The sequence below is a fragment of the Phyllostomus discolor genome, chromosome 1 (assembly GCF_004126475.2).
Source record: "Phyllostomus discolor isolate MPI-MPIP mPhyDis1 chromosome 1, mPhyDis1.pri.v3, whole genome shotgun sequence".
Lineage (NCBI taxonomy): Eukaryota > Metazoa > Chordata > Mammalia > Chiroptera > Phyllostomidae > Phyllostomus > Phyllostomus discolor.
Genome location: NC_040903.2, coordinates 179,180,126 through 179,192,656, shown reverse-complemented (window position 1 = coordinate 179,192,656; position 12,531 = coordinate 179,180,126).

Here is a 12,531-nt window from a genome sequence, read left to right as displayed (position 1 = left end):
CTCCGATGCCACACTCTCCCTAATCACCTGATCTTGTCCTGAATGGCATTTTTTTGTTTTCCTGGATGAACAAAGTCCTCAAAAGGAAACATTTTGCCATTGTGGAAGAGGTGAAAAAAAGGCAGAAACACTAAAAGGCATCAAAATTGACAAGTTCAAAAACTGTTTTGAGCAGAGGGAAAAAAAGAATCTCAGGTGTAGTGCATCAAATGGAGAGTACTTTGAAGGTGACTGAAGTTTAAACATGTAAGAATAAACACACAATTTTTTAATAAATAAGTTTCTGGTGTTTTGGGGTCCCCCCTTGTATACTGCCATTGTGCAGTTCCCTCATTTGCAAGTTGGGTCTACTAACAGCACCTACCTCGGTGAAGGCTGTTGTGAGAATTAAAGGGCTTAGAGACTGTGCAACAGGGCCTAGCACAAAATACACACTCGGTCAGTATGAGCATCATAAGTATAATAACTGTGTTACTACCATGCGGAGCTAGTTCATCTCCACCCAATATTGTACTGACACAAGTGACAGTGTGGGATAGGTATTTTATAGGTCCTCTCCTCCAGTATTGGGTCTAGTGGAAAGAGATGAACAGAAATGGCATTATAATAGAACAGAATCATCTCTGCATGACTTGAAGAGGGTGGGTACAGGAAAAGGCTCTTTGAGCCCTAAACTATTAACTCATTGATCCTGTGTGATAGAACTCAGATGTCTGAGATGTCAGATGCATACTGTTCAAATTCTGAATAGGCCCTTAAGTTCTACAAAGTTAGGAGCATGCCACATGTAATTTTGGCTGGAGAGAAAAACACCAAGGGGCTGAGACTCGGGTGTATAAAAGGGAGCCTAGTGTATTATGTAAAGGGCAGTCGGCTCATGTATAAGGGGCAGTCTGAGGGTCAGTCCCAGGAATGTCTGGGAGGCACCCAAAAGCTAAAGTCCAAGAAAAGATCAAAGCCAAATTTGGAAACTAAACCAGATTGTCAAATTCCTTGCTGTGCCACAGCGCTTTTATGAAGAAGTTCATGAGTTTGACCATGAGGCTCCACCCATGGATCAGTCATGGTTCTCCAAAGAAACAGAAGCAGCAGGGTATGTATTTATATAGAGAGATTTAGTTTAAGTAAGGGGCTCCTGTGATTACGGAAGCTGACCAGTCCAAATTCTGTAGCACAGGCTCACAGACTACAGACCCAGGGAAATGCAGATGTTGCAGAATTCTCCCCTCTGGGGAGGTCCACCTTTTTCAACGAAGGCTTTCAACTGATTGGATAAGGCCCACCCACGTTATCCAGGGTAATCTGCTTTAGTCAATGTCTACTGATCTAAATGTTAATCTCATCTAAAGCTACCCTCACAGAAGTACCTTGAATGTTTGATCAAATATCTGGGTATCATGGTCTAGCCAAGTTGATATATAATATTAACCATCACAACCCACCCTCTGACAATTAAGAGGCAGCCGTCTGAAACCAGCACCTAGACTCAAGTCTCTAGTAAAGATCTAAATCTCTAGAAATGACCTCAGGCAAAAGAACTAAAAAGTTCCTGTCTCTAAGCTTTTGGTAGAGCAGAAATATCCTATCAGCAACATAGCTTCTTGAACATGTGTGTTTTGAACCATTGGCTCAGATATTTCACCTAAAGACACTACCCTAAAAAAGGCTAGAAGAAGCTAGTGAAAATAACAGCTCAGCACTGTGAATACAGAATTTTTTTTATTTTATCAGAAACTAATTTCTGAATAGATTTTCGTCCTTTATCATTTTAAAATCCCTATGAAACTGGCCTAGTTTAGTGCTATTTGCCATTTTCCAGCCTGGGTAGTTCTGTGTGTTTAGGAAAGACAGGTCAACTCTGGCATAGTTCAGTCTGCAAATGCCCATCAAATAAGATGTTCAATGAGTGGAAATTATCTTGAAAGAATGAAGGTATAGTACCTTTACTTCCTGCTTATGGAGCATACAGATAAGTGAAGTGCACAGCAAAATACCTCACATGTATTCAAATGTTGAATTGACTGAATCAAAATAATTTTAGCAGGTTCTTTCATTGCTCTTTACCTAAGTAAATAGGTAATTTACTAATAAAAGACTTAACTAGGAGGTGCCAAAACATTTAATTTCTTTAATAGAGTAGAAGTCACTCAATGGAAGTCATGCCTTTATTAAAAATGTAAAATATTAATATGTAAGACACTGCAGAGCTTTTCATTCTAATTTTAGCAATAAAGCTTCCAACAGTTAAGTCTTAAGGAAAACTTATATAGAACTGTGGTCTGGCATTTAGACAGCAAATATCAAAAACCTCTGAGTCTTCAGAGTAAGCACTCGCCAAATATCCTACTGTACAATTCTCAAAATGTTGAAATATATTCCTCTCTTATTCTCCATGAAATAAGCTTGGCAGGGTACAAACTGATAAGGAGTTGCCTTTGACTCCTGCACCAGAAATGCTGAAAGCCTAATGCTCCAAATCCTGCCATTGAGTCAAAGGCTGCTGGCAAAACCAGTGAGGGAGACTTCTGTCCTTGGGTTATTGACCCAGTTTGCAGGAAGATGGCCATCTTTACACCCGACAGGACTGCTCCACCTATGTGAGCAGAGAGTGGCAGTGCACTGACCGCCTGCAGCTAAACCTGCCTTTAGCTGGACATAAACGAAAGAACCTAGACTCAGGAAGTGAGTAACAGAGTTTTCAGGACCTGTCACAGTTCTCAATGTTCTTTACAACAGTTAAAAGGTCTTGTTTCTCATTTGTGAGTTGCTTTAATGGTGGTATGTATCTTCTACCCATAAATTTAGGAGCACCTCACACTTATCCTATACAATAGTTAACTTCCTGGGGAAAATCTCCTACAGCAAGCAGTAGTTCACAAAGAGTGTTCCAGAAAGTACTAAGTCATCAGGAACAAGGGTTACTTGGAGCAAGAGGAGGGAAGGATTCTGAGATTAATTTCATGAAAACACAATTAAAGTGCAATAGTTCTCTATTGCAGAACTTCTCAGAGCCCTTAATATGCTACTATGAGTTTTCATTTGTGCAATTTGTGTGTGCACTACAGGTGTTGTGCATTGTGTACTGTTGTATGTGTTGTCTGTGTGTCTACAGCATGTGTGCTATATTACAAAACTGGTGTTTTTCAAAGTATATACAGCATATAAGCTGAAAAATCTTATATATTTAACCTTAACTTTTCAAATCTACTTTTTAAGGTCTTTTTTGACATTTAAAAAAATCAATCTACTTTTAGACTAGATGAAATGGTTCCTTATGCCATAGCTATTTCTTGTCTAATCTCAGTTCAGCTTGCATAAAAGAAACCTCTGTTAAATAAATACAATTTTCTATCAAGTCCATAATCAACTTGAAAAGTCTTCAGCTAAAAACTGAATACATTAGGTCTTGATACTAACAATACAGTGAAAGTCAGTTTTTTAGACAGTATTCAAAGAGGAAATAAGGCACTAATGAAAGAATAGCAATCAGACTTCAAATATTAGTGCTATACACAAAGTAAACTATAAAGTCAGAACATTTATTTTTTTAAAAGATTTTATTTATTTATTTTTAGAGAGAGGGAAAGGGAGGGAGGAAGAGAGGGAGAGAAACATCAATGTGTGGTTGCCTCTCACAGGCCCCCTATTGGGGACCTGGCCCACAACCCAGGTATGTGCCTGGGAATCAAACTGGTGACCCTTTGGTTTGCAGGCCAGTGCTCAATCCACTGAGGCACACCAGCCAGGACATTTTTTTCTTCACTTTAACTTACAGTTTTCTTTTCAACTAATCTCACCCATTGAAATGCCTGAGCAGATAGAGTGGTGTGTAAAAGCAAATCATGATTACCTTGCTTAAGTACAAAAAGTCACCCAGTGTCTAGACCCTCAGTCAACTAACACTGTGGTTCCAAATCTGGTCTAACAAGGTTCACCCACTCATTTTTAATATTTCAAAAGCTAATGTAGATCAATTAAGTATAACACCAAATGTCTTTGCATTTAGCCAAATTATATTAATTACAATTATTCTATCAAGAATATCTCAAGCTGATCTTAGAAGCTCTACGTAGCTGATTAATTAGAAATAGATAAGAAAATAAATTATTACTTAATAAATTCAGTTAATATGACAAAAATATTCAAAACATGGGATACATGAAGAAAAGAAATAATGAAAATGAAACTAAAATCGCCCAACCAGTGTTGGCAATGAAAAACATTTATTGGGAATTTACGATGTGTCAAGCACTATGCTAAATGGCTTACAAACTATTTCATTCAATCCTCAACACCCTGAAATAGGTACTATGTACTATTTTCACAGTTAAGGTAACAGGCTCAGAGAAATTAAGTAATTTGCCAAGGCCATATAACTAGTAAGTAGTAGAGCTGAGATTTAAAACCACCCCCTTATATACAACCCTGATAAGAAAACTATATTAATTTTCTGTTGCTGAGCAATAAATTACTACCAATTTAGTGGCTTATAATACCATTTATTATCTCCATTCTGTAGGTCAAGAGATGGAGCATGACTTAATTGGGACTCCTGCTCAGGTTCTCACAAGGCTGCAATCTAGATGTCAGACCAGTGGAATTTCTTTCTGGAATTTGGGGTCCTTTTTCATGTTCACATGATTTTTAAGCAGAATTCAGTTCCTTGTAGCAGGTCTCTGTTTTCTTTTTCTTCTTTTTTTTTTTTTAATAAAGGATGTTAATTTTTTTAAAGATTTTATTTATTTTTATTTTTAGAGAGGGAAGGGAGGGGGGGAGAGCGAGAGAGAGAGAAACATCAATGTGCGGTTGCTGGGGGTTATGGCCTGCAACCCAGGAATGTACCCTGGCTGGGAATCAAACCTGGGACACTTTGGTTCCCAGCCCACGCTCAATCCACTGAGCTACGCCAGCCAGGGCGGTCTCTGTTTTCTTGCTGGTTTGCAGCCAGGGGCAGCTCCCAGCCTCTAGGGGCTGCCTGCAGCTCCTTATCATGTGGTGCTAATTTTTCAAGGCCAGAGGGAGAATCTCTCTCTCCAGTCTGCTACAATGGAGTATTGTATAACAATAACACACACAGGGGTGACTATCCCATCACCAGTGCCACACTGTAGCTGTTAAAAGCAACTCACGGGCTCCACCAGCACTCAAGGGAAGGGAACTGTATGAAGGTGTGACTCACTGGGGCTCATCTTAAAATGTTCCTTTTACAGGTAGCAGTGTCCTATTCCTGTTTTATTTATTGACATGATGACTGCTTTCTGCTGCATAGTGCTAAATAGTACCTACATAGGAACATCAAAGCACTGGGGTTGGCCATAACTCACACGACTGGCAACAACAGAAACCAAATGACAAGTTCAAGTAGACAACATGGGTCTCCAAATTCTATATGTCTGAGGACTTTTGCGCCTGCAGTAAATCTGCATTTTCATCATTAAATACATTGAGATCAATGTTATATGAATTCCCAGTGGCTATTGAAATTATCCAATGAAGAGATTAAGATGGCTTGAGAAACTGAGTGATTACTATTGGACGCTGAACATACTTGAAAAAGGCAGGGCTGGTAAATTTTGCTGAAGGGCAAGATGTGTGATATAAGAGAAAATAGTTGTAGAAAACATCAGCTAGGGTTTGAGGACTAAGCAGGTCAAGGACAGAATTGCCATTTGCTGAGATGTGGCACTTGCAAGCAGGTTCATTAGGTGTTTATTTTTAGACATATTAAATTTAATAAGTCCATTAGTCACCTAAGTGAAGGTGGAAAATAGGCAGTTGTACATGTGTCTAACAATAAAGATAGAACTTGGCAGGGCACAGAGGATGGCTGGTATTGGAAACCATGGTAATGCTTGGGGTCACCTGGCAAGTGAGTACCGCTGGGGAATGGAAGGGGCCTGAGGCCTTTAGACTAAGTTCTGGAGCACCTTCAGCTGTTAGAAATTGGAGAGATGAAGAGGTTCCACAAAAGAGATTTAGATAATTCCATGAAGAAGAACCAAGAGATGTCTCAGCAGCCAAGTAAAGAAAATGTTTCAAGAAAGGAATGGTGAAATATTATGCAGCCATTAAAAATAATGTATTTTAATCTTAATGTTACAGATGTAGGATGATATAATGTTAAATGGATAAATTGGGGCCCCAAACTGTATACAGCAAAACCTTAATTTTGTTCAAAGAAAAATATTTTCATGTAGAAAAATAGATTAAAATAAAGTATAGCAATGTAAACAGTTATTTCTGAATTTTTATTTTAAGATGGCAGTTGTTTTCTGCTTTCATAGCAATTTTCAAGTTTTATATTATAAACTTATTTTTAATAAATGCATGTATAATTTTTAAATCATAATAGCAAAGATTTTTGAATTCAGCCTTTCAAAATGAAAATATGAAACTTGCAAAATCTTTAAAGCAAGGTAGTAGAAACTGTTGACTTTTCACATGGTTAAGTCTATTTGGTTTACTTAACTTTGCTCTCTTCTCCAAAAAAGAAAACAAGAAAATATTGTTAAAAATTTTTTCACTTGTGCCCTGGCCAGTGTGGCTCCATTGGTTGGAGCGTCATGCTGCAGACTGAAGGATCATGAGTTCAATTCCTTGACTGTGCACATGCTTATGTTGCAGGTTTGGTCCCCTGTCAGGGCACATGCGAGAGGCAACCAATCAATGTTTCTTTCTTACATCAATGTTTCTCTTCCCCTCCCTCTTCCTCCCCCTCTATAAGCATGTTTTTAGGTTAGGATTCAAAAAAAAAAAACTTTTTTTCACTTGCATTATACTTATCTCTCCCCAAAAAGGAGCAATGCAATTAAAACAATAGCTGACTACTCTTATTCATACTAATAATCATTTCCATAGATATGTAGGTCCTGGATTTCAGTGTTCAAATGTTAGGGTTTCAGGGAAATAAGTCAGAGAAAGACAAATACTCTATGATCACAATAATATGTGGAAATCTAAAAAAAGGGAAAGAAAAACCAAACTCATAGATACAGAGAAGCCAGAGGTGGGGGGTGGGGGGCAGTGAGTGAGCAAAACAAGTGAAGGGGGTCAAAACGTACAAAGTTCCAGTTATAAGACAAATAAGTCATAAGGATATAACCTATAGCATGGTGACTATAGTTAACAATAGTGTACTGTATATGTGAAAGTTGCTAAGGGAATAGGTCTTAAAAGCTCTCATCACACACAAAAAATTTATAACCATGTGTGGTGGTGCATGTTAACTAAACTTAGTGCGGTAGTCACTTCCCAATATATACATATATCATATTATGTTGTACAGCTTAAATTTATACAGTGCCATATATTGATTTGATCTCAGTAAAAGAGGAAATAAAATAAAATGTAAAAACCAAAAATAAAAGCTACAAACAAATGTTAGGGTTTACACGTAACCTTGAACAGGTCACTTAATAGCTCTGTGTCCTGGTTTTCTTGTCTGTTAAATGAGATTGACAGACCTTTCCCACCCACAGTGTAGTTGGAGGACTGTTAAGACTAAGTTAAACTGGAAACTGAAGAGAGACGTCAGGTGACTCTTCACCAGCCTCCCCTGGGTTCTGGCTTCCCCGCCAGCAGCCAACACTAGCAGCAATAGATGGTTTAAACCAGTCTGCTTGCTTTTAATGCCCATAAGTGGCCACACTATCTCTGCAGATGATCCCTGAGGGCACAGCTCCTGCTTGGCAAGAAAGGAGCTGGTGGTTTCCAGTCAGGCCCCAAAAGTTCAGGTTTAATTTCTGAAGCTGGTAGTAAGACGGGAGCCATCTCACCCTGTTATTAGCCCGGTGGAGCCAGCAGTCGAGCTGAGCTCTGCCCACCCTGGGGCCCTGCCTGGGCATGTGCTGCAAGCCTCTTTGAAGAGCTTCAAATAACATTTTATGTCTCAGAATACCACAGGCAAATGAGGGCAGTTGGGACTTAGCAAGCTGCACATTTCTTCAAACAAATAGTTCGTCACTGATTCTTTTAGCAAAACAAAACAAAAACAAGGTAGGGGAGAGAAGTTCACTAACAAAAATAACAGATTGTTATAAATGTTCGAGACATACCCTTTTCTGCTGAAGTTAATTCCCCAATAAAACATGCGCACAACTCAAGAACAAACACAACACACAGACAAGGCTGATCTCTGGAAACTAGGAATAAGGTTGGATTTATGTCCCACAGACTAGAAGCTGACAGGTTTCAGACAAGAGCAGGATAATCAGAGAGATGACCCTTTTCATTCTCTTCATTGGTAGTTCCCCAAAGAAGATATTCTCACTGCCAGGGGAAAGAGATGGGATTTGGAGTCTGTAATCAGCTACTTGCAGACCTGGATGAGTTAGTCATCCATTCGGAGACCCAGCTCACTTTCTACTTCCACAAAGCTCGGGTTAATCATTTCCACTCCTGGGGTGGCTGTGAGGATGAAATGCTGTAAGCACAGCTGGCTTTTTTGACTAATGTTTACTGTGTGCCTACACGATGTCAGCAGAGCCACTGACCATGTGCTTTCCAAGAGCCCACATTACCTCTCACAACATTTAACAATAAATATCAGTGCCTACCCCCACCCCCGCCCACTTTGAGCAGCTCACAGCCTCCAACTTCAATTCTTTATCTTCAGTTCCATACAAGTACTGACAATTTCCTGCTGCTTCCCTCATAACATCTTTCCTCATTAATCCTGTTCCTCCTCTCTGTCAATTCTTGCCATCTTTCCCCTATCTAATGGCATTTTCCCAGCACTTGGGAATTCTGAATCATTCTGCAATTCCTCTTCCTGGAATCCTTCCCCAAGAGTTCTGATCACATGTGAAACAAGTTTAGCCATTGTGCAAATTGGTTCTGTAGCCAATTCTTAATGCAAAGTCTAACAGGAGCCAAGGGTGGGACTGGGAAAATGAAGTCAGTGTGACAGCCCCATAGTGAGTAGGTGGATAGGAAGGCTGAGTGATCCTGGGTAGGCAAAAAACACCAGGTCCTGAGTCAGAGGCCTCAGCTCCAGTCCAGCTTGAGTTCTGTGGCTGTGGGTACCACACAATAATCTGTGGGCTTCAGTATCCTCCCAGGTAAGGTCAGGAGGCCAGGACCAAATCAGCCTTGGCAAATAGGTAGTACTGGTGCCACCATCCAATTACTCTTGCCACGCCCATGGCAAACATTCCTGATCAATCGGTACATTCTTTCCTTCAGAACCCAGACTAGGCCTGGCCCTCAAGGCAGCCACCATCAAACAACTGGAGTTGGCACAGGAGACAGACTCTTTTTACTATCCCTGAGCTATGAACTAAAAATCTCCCTCATTGTTTGAATATTCTCTGCTTCTATGATATGGATTGCCTCAAAGTACAGGCTTGTGGATTGGCAAGCATCACCAGGAAGTAGAGTGTCAGGACTTCCTAGCAATCAGCCGTTCACACATATAGTCAAATGCCCTTTTGCACTGCAGCTCTGGGAAGACTATGGAATGGTTCCACCAGCATACCACTGAGGGAAACCAATCCTAACTATAGCTCAAGCTGGGTAGAACTTTGCAATGCGGGATGGCCCTTTGTGGCCCAGCACTGACTTTTTGTTGGAATTTCCAAAGAACATAGCCCATGGGCCTCATTTCACCATGGATAATCCACCAGCTCTGCTGTGCCAAGTCCCTTCATATTTGCTAGTTTCAGCATCTGCTTTGGCCTCCTACCCTGCCTGTGGAGCCCTGGCCCTCCCCACTGTGGAGTCTGCAGTCTGTGACCTCGACTCAACTCAGTGTCTGGCTCCAGCCATCTCAGACTGGTTTGGTGACTATCTCCTCTGCCAGCCAGGGCCTAGCTGCCCACACTACCCTCTGGTGCCCCACCTGACCTAGGTCATCTATCTCAAATCCAGATTCTAAACTGAATCTTCTCAGATGTATTTCTCACCATTTTCCTCACTAGCATGCAAGTGGCACCCAGATATGGGTACCCACAGAAATAGTAACCACTCTCTTGCCTCTGCTGAGCCCATCAAATAGTGTTATATCTGCTACTCAAAAGTTTTCAACAGCTCCAGTAGCTCGCTTTTCTTACCTGCTTTCCCCTACTGGATTTCTAAGGCTCTTTGTGACCCAACTCTTCCTATGCATCTTCTGGCACATCCCTCCACTCAAGGCAGTTGCATCTTCTACTGTTCTTTATTTTTGTTCTTTGTTTTTTAGATATATTTATTTATTTTTAGAGAGAGGAGAAGGGAGGGAGAGAAACATTGATGTGAGAGAGAATCATAGTCAGTTTCCTCTTGTATACGCTATGACCAGGGACTGAACCCACAACCCAGGCATGTATCTTGAATGGGAATCAAACCCAGTGACCTTTCCCCTTGTGAGACAACTCCCAGCCAACTAAGTCACACCTGTTAGGGCACCACTCTGGTCTTCTTATTGTGATATCAGCCCCCAAACCTGCTTCTACCTCTGGGTCTTCAGACAATACGTTCCCCTTATCAGAAACTTCCCATTCACTTTCTTAGGCCTCAAATCTACCAATTCTTCACAATCCAGCTCATATCCCATCTCCTCTATGGAATTTCTACTGCCTATGCAGGTAGGTCTTAGTTTTACCTAACATTTAACTTTTACACAAGGAAATCCAATACTTAATTACATGTTACTTCACAGGATTCACAAATGTTTCAGGAGTGTTAGCCTTAACTTCTCAAGCTGAATGAAAGTTCTCTGAGGGCAAGAACCTGCCACATGACCTGTGTCTCTCTCCCTGGTGACATCACAACAAATCAACAAACATTGCTGTGCACCTCTTCTTGGGCAGAAATCTTTAGTAAAATCTTGCGAATTCATTTTTCTAACCACTGAGTAAGTTTACTCAGGTGGGCAAGTTCTTGCCCATCTATGTCCAATCTGGACCCTAACAGATCCTTCTCTTACTGAATTAAAGAAAAGGTTAGATTATGCCAAAGCCTAAGAAAGAATCTGCCTATGGTTTTTGAATCTGCCTTCAGCAATGTTTTTTGAACTTCTAAGTATAAAGGGTCAGCTAGAGTATTTTCTAGAAGAGGAGATTCTCCCAGCACTAACGCAGTTTCTGAATCAGGGGGCCTGGGGTGAGACCTGAAATGTACATTTCAATAAGTTGTCCAGGTAACTTTGAAGTAGACAGTTCATCAACCCTATTCTGAAGAAAACTGGGCTATGAGAACCTCCTTTTCCAGAGACAATCTGTAGTGTGTGAGCAAAGGCAGACAAAGAGCCACCACCCTTGTCCAGGTGGCCCATGGCTGAAAATTTCCTCAGCCTCTTCCATGGTTACAGTGCAACTCTGGTTACCAAATCTCTGTGACCTTCAGCCAAAAACCATTTGGCCTTGAAGGGTCATTTTTATCTGCAGTGATCTCCTTCCCAAAGGCTCCCATTTGGCCTGCCCTCATTGGAGGAAGCAGACCAACACAGCAGGGCTCTCACTCAACCAGCTGCAGTCTGGGGCTTACAGGTTGTTTCAACTCCTGCTATGAGTCAGAATGGAATTAGGAATAATTTGTATGAGGCTTGTCACATCTTGTTTCAGCCTTTCTTCAGCTTTTCTTGTTTGGCCTTTCAAGTACACGTATGTCTGATTAAAGTCTTCAAGTCTGGAATACTACATGTGCAGTATTGCACAGAATCTGGCTTCTCATGGCTGACATCTCAATAAGCTCTCAAATCTACAGCCCTATGTATCAGAAATAAGGAAACAGAGAAAACTTCTTGATAGGCAGGCAGAGGCGGGCAGAGTGTTTTGGCTCCCCTAGATGCTACTGGCACCCTTGCCAAGTTACTCTGTTGTGTGTCTTAGCATGTTGTACACAGAGGCCTGGGGCCAAATGGTTTTCCACAGTAACTTTGGCAGCATTATTAATACCCATCCTGTTTACATACAGAAAGTCTGTAGGGTAAACAACTACTAATAAGAAAGAAGTAAAGTTGTTTTTATCTTAAATATGCTTTCCCCAAAGCAGATGCTAAACCATCAAACCATCGGTCTCCAAAGAAACAACCTTATGGAAATGATCCCCTGAGCATAATTTAGAATCCCTACTTCAGGAAAGGCTTGAATGAAATGGGAGAAATAGTCTCTGACGAGTTCCCCTATCTGAGGCAGTGAATACTTCCCTGAGCTGCCTGGACACCAGAGCCAGCCCAGAGCACCACTGGTGTTTCCTCTGAGACAAGCAGGTGGAGGCCAAGATACTCCAACGAATAATAAAATTCACTGTGTTCCCCTTCTTCCTTCAAATCCGTCCTCACCCACCACTGCATCAGGCTGATTGGCTTGTGTGGAATTCTCTCTCAACTCACCCCACGCCTTAGGAAAGAGTCATCTTTCTGACAACTGAATTCATTAAACTTTGCTAAGCCTCCTTGAAATCATGATTCTTCCTTTGAAACAATAGCCACAGGCATTGAAGTCCAAAACTGCAGAGACTGAATCAATAAACCGAAGAGAAGAGGACCCAAATGGGAAAGGACGGCCTGGTGGGTATCAGTGGACAGAGTACCATCCCAATCCCGGGGGTGAG